At 36.2% G+C, this 8,918-nt stretch overlaps 1 pseudogene; it reads left to right on the plus strand.

The window, feature by feature from the left end:
• The first annotated feature begins 3,199 nt into the window (after positions 1–3,199).
• On the plus strand, positions 3,200–4,927 carry LOC143690693 (uncharacterized; annotated as a pseudogene).
• Positions 4,928–8,918: the final 3,991 nt, after the last annotated feature.

Below are 8,918 nucleotides of genomic sequence, written 5' to 3' on the forward strand. Positions count from 1 at the left end.
AAGATATAGAACATATATCTTCACTCTAAAAAGTTCCTTCGTGTTCCTTCCAGGCAATGCCCTATCCTTTAGAGGCAACCACTGTTCTAATTTCTATCATCATAAATTAGATTCACCTGTTTTAAACTTTGATATAAATGGAGCCATATAATCTGTATTCATTTAGACTGGCAAGTGCTGCAAGGCTGCATGTGTTTTGTTTTATTTGGGTTCTGATGATCCAATCAAGTTAGGTCTACCAGAGTAGTTTTCGTTTGTGCTCTATTGACTTACCTTCTACTGTGAACAAATACTTAAGATTGATGAACAAAAGCAAAAGTTTTGCTCATATGAACCTAATAGAATAGCATCTGTATGCTCTCAGAAAGAATTTTTCAGGGTATTCAATACATCAAAGGTTGATATTTCAAAAAGCAAAGATGGTATCACTTTAACATAAGTTCTAGAGACAAGCTCCATAATTAAACTGCCAGCATTTCAATCTTGGCTCCATCACATACCATTTGGCTGAATGGGCAAGTAGCTTCTTTCTCTGCCTAATTTCTTATTTGTAAAATGAGGAATGATATTGAACAATGCTCCCCCCACAGAGCTGCTGGAAGGATTAGGACAGTTGCTATATGGAAAGCACTTACCATGGTGCCTGGAACCTAATAAGCCTTCAAGACACTTTAGCTATGAACACAGATACAATCACTATTTGAATTTGACTGTGTCAAATAAGCATTTTTTTTTACTTTGTATTATATAGAGGTGTCTGTATCCATAGTACATAAAGAATTGTCAAAGGCTTAAGAGAGAGGGGCAGAGCAAGATGGAGGTGTAGAGAGATGTGGAAATTAGGTGGTCCTCCAGGACAGCTAGTAAATAGCCTGGAACTGTCTGGAATAACTGTTTGGGGGACTTCAGTGACCAGGCACACATCATACACCAGTCTGGAAATGGTGGAACAGGTGAGATCCCGCACAGAACTGTGATCTCCCAAGATATGGAGGCCAGTGCTCCTCCCCCACTAGCATGGCAGGATGTCTGGTTGTTGGTTATCTGAGGGAAAAAGAAGCCCTCTCTACTGGGAGCAAGGCGGAAACTCAACCAACCTAAAACTGCAGAATTAATTAACAAATTCAGACTGCTGAGTACATGCTCTGAACACAGAGGTATCTGGAGCAAGCATGAAGGTAACCCAGAAGTTCTGGCCAGGCAGAGAGGGAGTGGGACTGACAGAAAAAAACAGAGGCTTTTTGAGTTGGATTGAGTTGGATGAGACAAAAATACTGGAAAATGGGTACATAAAGCCAGGTACTAACTCTGGCCCTTGATTAGCAAACTCAGGGGCAGGAGGGTTGACTGGGGTTTGGTGCTGAAAAGGATTTTTTTATTCTGTTCTTTTTAAACTCCCTAACAGCCCATTAGATAGAACTGTGGGCATTCTCAGGCTTCAGTACCGTCCCAGGCAATGGTGGAATTAATGTTATGTGTGAAAGTAAATAGTCAGGTGTGGGAGATAATTACCTGAAGGGGAGTATCTTTAAGTAGTCTCTACTAGGAGAAAGAGAAGATAGCTCAGCCAATGTGGTTTTATACTGGCAGAGAGGAGGCAGGGCTGATAGACAGAAAATAAATGAAATAAAATAAAAAAGAATAAAGATGGAGGATTTTGGAGACAGCTGAGTTCAGGGTACTGAGAAGGGGAGCAAATAGAGTTGGGTACCAATTCTGGCTCTTGACATCTCAGAATTGAATGATGACTGAAGCACACAAATATATGTGTTATGGGTGTCCCAGAAGGAGAAGGGAAGGAAAAGGGGGCAGAAAGAATAATGGAAGGAAAAAAAATCACGTAAAATTCCCATCTCTTTTGAAAGATATAAAATTACAGATCCAAGAAGCACAGCTACCACAGACAGAATAGAAATAGACCTACTCCAAGACACTGACTATTAAGATTTTCAAATGTCAGAGACAAACAGAGAATTCTGAAAGCAGCAAGAGAAAAGCAACCCATGACATACAGGCAAGCTCAATAAGACTATAGATGTCTCAGCTTAATCCATGGAGGTGAGAAGGAAGTGGTATGATATATTTAAGATATTGAAAGAGAAAAACTGCCAACCAAGAATTCTATCCAGCAAAACTGTTCTTCAAAAATGAGGGAGAGTATAGAATATTTTCAAACAGACACTGAGAGAGTGTAGAAATGAATATGATTGGGAAGGTAAGACAGAATAAAGTCATGAAGCATGCAACAATGTGGATGAGGCTTGAGAACATTATGTTGAGTGAAATTATTCAGAAACAAAGAGACAAATATTGTATGGTCTCATTAATACAAACTAACATTAATAAGTGAACTTTGAAAGTTAAAGTTCAGAATCCAGGCTTTCAGGAGATAGAAAGAGGGTAGAGATTGGGCATTTTATGCTGAAGGAGTACAGAATGTTCAACAGGATTGATTGTATAGAACCAGATAGCACAATACTATCTTACGGGTACCACAAAACTTTCTGTATATCGAACAAAGATGAGTATGAGTACGGTTGAAAGAGGAAAGCAAGGGGCATGTATGAGAACAGAAGGAAAGATAAAAGATAAAGACTGGACTATATAACTTAGAGAAACCTAGAGTGGTCAATGATGGTGATTAAATGTACAAATATAAGAATGCCTTTGCATGAGGGAGAACAAATGAATGTCAACATTGCAAGGTGTTGAAAATGGGATGATATATGGAAAAATATATAATCAATACAAAGTAAAGTTTATAGTTAACAGTAACATTGTAAGATGCTTCCAGTAAATTTAACAAAGATATTATACCAAAGCTAAAGCCACTAACGGGGATAAAAGGGAGGGGATTGAAATTCTTGGTGTTGCTGTTTCTTCTTCTTATTTTATTTTATTTTTTATTCTTCGATTTTCTTTTTCATCCTTTTCCTCCTTCTTTGTGGAAGAAATGGAAATGTCTTCATATAGATTTTTGGTGGCAAATGCATAACAAAGTGATTATACCAGGAACCAATGATTATTTACTTAGGATGGATTATATGGTGTGGTAATAAAACTGTTTAAAAAATAAACAGAGGGCCCGGGTACATTTCCCAGCTTATGCACTTCCCAAAGAAACAAATACCAACCAAACAAAAAATTCAACAATGGTGCTGCAGTATAGGGATATTCACATGGAAAAAGAATGAAATATATGGGATATATATATATATATGGGAAGATTGGCCATCTCAGTACTCTGTTCCCCTAAGAAGGAGAAATGATCAAGTTGCATGACACAATTACATTTAAGGATGTGGTTATTGACTTCTCTGAGGAGGAACAGCAACAACTGAAACCTGTTCAGAGGAATTTGTGCAGGAACATGATGCTGGAGAATATAACAACCTATTAACAGTGGGCTATCAACTCATCAGGCCACATTTCATTTTCAAGTTGGAGCAGAAAGAACAGGTAAGCATTGTCAAAGAAGAAATATTAGGACGACTTTCAGGCTGTGAAGTTAGTCAACTAATGGAGAGAGAAAAGGAAAGATTTGTGAAAAGTGTTGCAACCATACCTGAGAAGACCTTACCTGAGGAAAAAAGCGGTAAATTTTTAAAAGTTGGAAAAATGTCTTCTCTAAACTCAGACGTTAATTTTACAAGGAAATTACTTTATAAATGTGACTCTTTCAGAAAGAGTCACACTTATAATTTAGACTTACTTAATCACAGTAGAGACCAGAAGAAACATCATGAATATCCTAAGTCTAGGAAATATTGCCCTAGATCCTTATTGTAGTAGCCCCCTTTAAGTGTGCTCATTATAGAAAACCCTTCATTCAAGAGTTTGACCTCATCAGATATTTGAGAATTCATAATGTAGAGCAACCTTACGAATGTTATCAATGTGGAAAATGCATATAGGAATGAAGCCCTATGAATGTAATGAATGTGGAAAAGCTTTCATTCACATGCCAAATCTCATTAGACACCATGGAACTCACATGGGAGAAAACCCTGTTCATGTAAGGAATGTTGGAAAGCCTCATCCACCAATCAAATCTCGTTGAGCATGAGAAAATTCTCACTGGAGACAAACTCTATGTATGTAATGAATGTGGGAAAACCTTCAGCCAGAAACGAAACCGTATTGACCATGAGGAAATTCACACTGGTTAAAAACCATATGAATGTAATGAATGTGGAAAAGCCTTCACTTGAACATCATCCCTTACCATACACATAAGAAGACACAGAGGAGAGAAACCTTATAAATGTATGTGGAAAAGCCTTTTCTCCATGCTTAGCATTCATTTTGCATCTGAAAAGTCACACAGAGGAAAAACCTTTTGAACGTAATGAATGTGGGAAAGCGTTCTCTGGAAAATCATCTCTTACTGTACGTGAGAGGAATCATACAGGTGAAAAGCCATATGAATGTAATGATTGTGGAAAAGCTTTTATTCAGATGTCAAACCTCAACAGGCACCAAAAAATTAATACTGGAGAAAAACCTTACACCTGTAAGCAATGTGGGAAAGCCTTTAGTAATAAATCAGATTTCACTGAGCATGAAAGAATTCATACTAAGGAGAAACCTTATGCTTGTCCTAACTGTAAAAAGGCATTAAGATATAAGAACCTCATTGAGCATCTGAAAATTCATACTGGAGAAAAAGCTCATGAATGCAATGAACGTGGGAAAGCTTTCTCTTGAATTTCATCTTTTACTACACACATAAGTCACTCAGGGAAGAAACCCTAAGAATGTAACGAGTATGGGATAGCCTTCTGTCTAACCTCATTACTTATGACATAAGAGATGTCACAGAGGTGAGAAACCATTTAAATGTAATGAATGTGAAAAGGCATTTTCTCAAAAAGCATCTCTTATTGTACATTTGAAAGTTCATACAGATGAGAAACCACAAGTGTGATGTATATAGAAAGGTCAGATTTCAACCTGTGCATGAGGACACATACAGGTGAGAAACCTGCATAAAGAATGTGGAAAATCTTTCAGTCATAATCTCTATCTCATTAGACATTAAGAAATTTCAGAAGTATAAACTCTTTGCCTTGAGTGTCAGAAAAATGTTAAGTAGAAATTACATCTCATGCCTCATCAGAAAACTCATTCTGCATCAAAGCAACCTGAAGGTGGGAAAGCCTTAAGGAAATACTTATAATTTATGAAGCACATAGAGATTCATACGGAGGGCAGAGACCATTGGTGCAATGGAAACCCTGTACCAATAAGCTACGGTAAACATTGTACTTGATGAAAGTATGAATGTTAAGGTCTGGGAAACAAAGGGATGCAGGCCTATGATTTCTACTATTTTTGACAAAGAGTTTGGTTGACATGATCAACAAAACAATACAGAGAAAAATATATGATATAGATTTGGAAAGAAAATATAAGGCTAAGTTGAAAATACATTATTGACCTCAATAACCAAAACCTGCATTTTATGACACCGAATTTTTGGACTCTACTTATGGCAGGTTTTTACAGCTTACCATTGCAATGATACACAAAATATGTCACTAAAAATTGAGAGATTTGTAGTGAATCAAGGAGTAAGATATTCCTTTGGGAAGTGTGTGTGTGTGTGTGTGTGTGTGTGTGCCTACATCACAATTCTGGAATTTTGAAAGATAGGTAAGTAAGTATTTAAGAACAGATATAACTTTTAATTTTGTTAGAAATTGTGAAGACCAAACAAAAAAGGTCTGTACATACAATGGAATACTGAGTGGCTGCAAGAAGGAATTAAAGTGTGAGGCATGCAGCTTGGTGAATGAAACTTGAAGACACTATGTTGAATGAAGTAAGCCAAAAATGAAAAGAAAAACATTATAACCCCTCATTAATATGGACTAATTATATTGTGCAAACTCTGAGACTTGAATCTAAGAGCATAGGTTGTCAGGAGAAAGCCCATTGTAAAGGTTCCTAGACTGTAAGCTCTTAAAGCAGTCACATCTAATCCTGAGTTGTAATGGTTATTTCTAAATTCTGAAATGCTGAGCTCTTTGTGCATAACCTGATTGGTCTCTGGAACTTTAGGTATCTCTTAGACATCTGAGACTCAGAGCTAGAGTTTTGCAGCTCTGAAAGTCAGCATTACCCCATAGAGCAACTGTTTAGAAAGCCTAAAAGATATCAGCTAGAGATATGAATGAGACAGTTCTAGACAGGACTAAGGTAAATCAGAATACAGAGTAAAGGATTATACTGACTGTGTTTTAAAACTTGAACTTCTATGTGAGACCAAAGTCAGAGATGTTTATTTGGTGCAAAATTTATATTTTCTGTAGTGAACTATATAATTTAACTATAATTAGAACAGGGAGTAGGGAATGAGATCTTGTTGACTTGTACAAGTTAGTATGATACCCTGATACATCCCAGAGTAATTTAGGCAGAGAGTAAAAAGTATTTGCAAAACCCTCTTGGGTACTGGGGAAAAATGTGTAAATATTAAACTTTACCACTTGGGGAATCCCAGATACTCCTGCAAACATTGGAGACTACCAATTTGATAGGCTGAGCTTATTAAATGAAACTTATTGCTGCAAAGAAGCTAAGCCTACTTATAATTGTGCCTAAGAGTCACCCCAGAGAACCTCTTTTGTTGCTCAGAGATGGCCTCTTTCTCAAAGCCAAGTTGTCAGGTAAACTCACTACCTTCCCCTTTACATGGGACATGACCCCCAGGGGGATAAATTCCCCTGGCAACACTGGACATGACTCCCGAGAATGAGTCTGGACCTGGTATCATGGGATTGAGAAAACTTTCTTGTCCAAAAGGAGGAAGAGAAAGGAAACAAAATGAAGTTTCATTGGCTGAGAGATTTCACATAAAGTTGAGAGGTTATTCTGGAGGCTGTTCTTATGCATTATACAGATATGCCTTTTACAGTTTCTAGTATATTAGAATAGCTAGAAGGAACTGTGTTCCAGTAGTGTTGATTCTTAAAGATGATTGTGTAACTATATCACTTTTACAGTGTGACAATGCGATTGTGAAAACCTTGTGGCTGACACTCTTTATCCAGTATATGAACTGAGAGTGAAAAATAAGGACAAAATAAATAAATAAATAATGGGGGATGAAAAGGGGAATGAGATTTTTTGTATCACTTTTATATTTATTTTTCATTCTTATATGTATTTTTGGAGTAATTAAAATGTTCAAAAACTGTGGCGATGAATGCACAACTATATGATGATACTGTGAACCATTGATTGTACACTTTGCATGTTTATATGGTAAGGGAATATATCTCAATAACATTGCATTTTAAAAAAGCTTAAAAGAAAAGAGTAGAAAATTTGCCTATTGTGATGTTATCTCATGCTAATTCAACCCCCACAGTGGTTTTCTACTGTTAAAAATAGAAAAATAAAAATATAAAAACAAAATATTTAAACTTTCTACTGCCCAGGAATCAATATGCATCAAGATATCAGATAGGATTTGATCACTTTTTCTCAATCCTCCAATTTTCTAAAGGCTTCCTAACAATTCAGTCCTCAGCTAGAGTACTTCACCAGTGCTCAATTTTAACTTTCATTGTCCCCTTCTGAACATAGTTAAAATGTCCATTTTCATTAGTTCTTTCCCTTTTTTTTTCATATCTTGTTCTCATGGTATCTTGCCTTTACATATTTAATATAGTTCTTGGAATCCATGTACCAGCATAGTGTTGCCGGTAAGACTGACACATAGAAATATCCTTTTGATTCTTCTAATAGCTAAAAATAAATTTAAATAAGAAACTTGGTATGGCAAGTTTCTAGAAGGTTGGTGGTTTCAAAATACAATTAGGTTAATGAACCATACTTGAAAATATTTTTCCATACCCTATGTTCTCCACTCCCTCTGAATAACTTTAGTGTTCTCTCTTTAATCAGTACAAATATTTTATTTTTCCCTTTACAAGATCTTTCATATGCTTGTGTAAAGGCAGGGTCAATTTTGGTTAGCCTCGATTTTTCCATCTTCTCTTTATTTATTTGTTATTTAAAATATGCTACAATTCTAGAACAACTCTGTCCCTTGTCAAATTAAAATTTTTATCCCTGTATCAAATGCAATTTTTCCAATATTCTATATTTGCATGCCATATGAGCACAAGCCAACCAATTCTTCAATATTCCCAAATTCACTTATAAAGCTGATTCACAGTGGTTTTATTTATCAGCATTAACTTCTATCTGCTCTCAGAAAAGAATTTTCTACATCTGTTTTTCCAGTCCCTTTTTCTATGCCTCTTATTCACATTTCCATTGCCATGTTCTATTTTATGCAGCATGCTTAAAACATCACAGTGACTCTTACCCATGCAACACTGTCTTCAGATTTCTGTAATATGTACTCTTTTTTTTCTTTTAATAAAATCTTGGCCTGCTTAGCTATATTCCTGGAACATCAAGCTAGACATTCTTGTTACTTTTTTCCAGTTATTTCATCCAAAATATATCACACATTAGTTTACTCTTGAAGCTTACATCATCCTCTTTCATCCACAGCAAGGAATGGCTACAAATACTCCTCTTGGAGTAATTCTTAGTTATTTAATAATCAAAATTCTCATAACTCAATCCCCAGGCAGCCCAAACTGATTTCTATTTTGAATCTTTTCTGACAATAAAACATTGCTGAAACAATTCTGTGATGTCTGTGTTCCATGGCTTTGAGTTGGTTTTCCCTCTCCCATTTTGGCCTTCTCCTTCTTGACTTAGGTCCCAGGCGATGGGAGGCAGGCCCTAAAGGAAAGTAAATCCTCATGTCCCAGGAAAAGATACCCTTCAATAATTCTCTTTGGCCATATTTGATCTTCTTCTTTCCTTTGTTCATTTTCTTCAAGGTTTAATGACCCATATCCTGGATTGTTTTAGCAGATGCAAAACCTTCC

Source organism: Tamandua tetradactyla, chromosome 7 (genome assembly GCF_023851605.1).
Source record: "Tamandua tetradactyla isolate mTamTet1 chromosome 7, mTamTet1.pri, whole genome shotgun sequence".
Classification (NCBI taxonomy): Eukaryota; Metazoa; Chordata; class Mammalia; order Pilosa; family Myrmecophagidae; genus Tamandua; species Tamandua tetradactyla.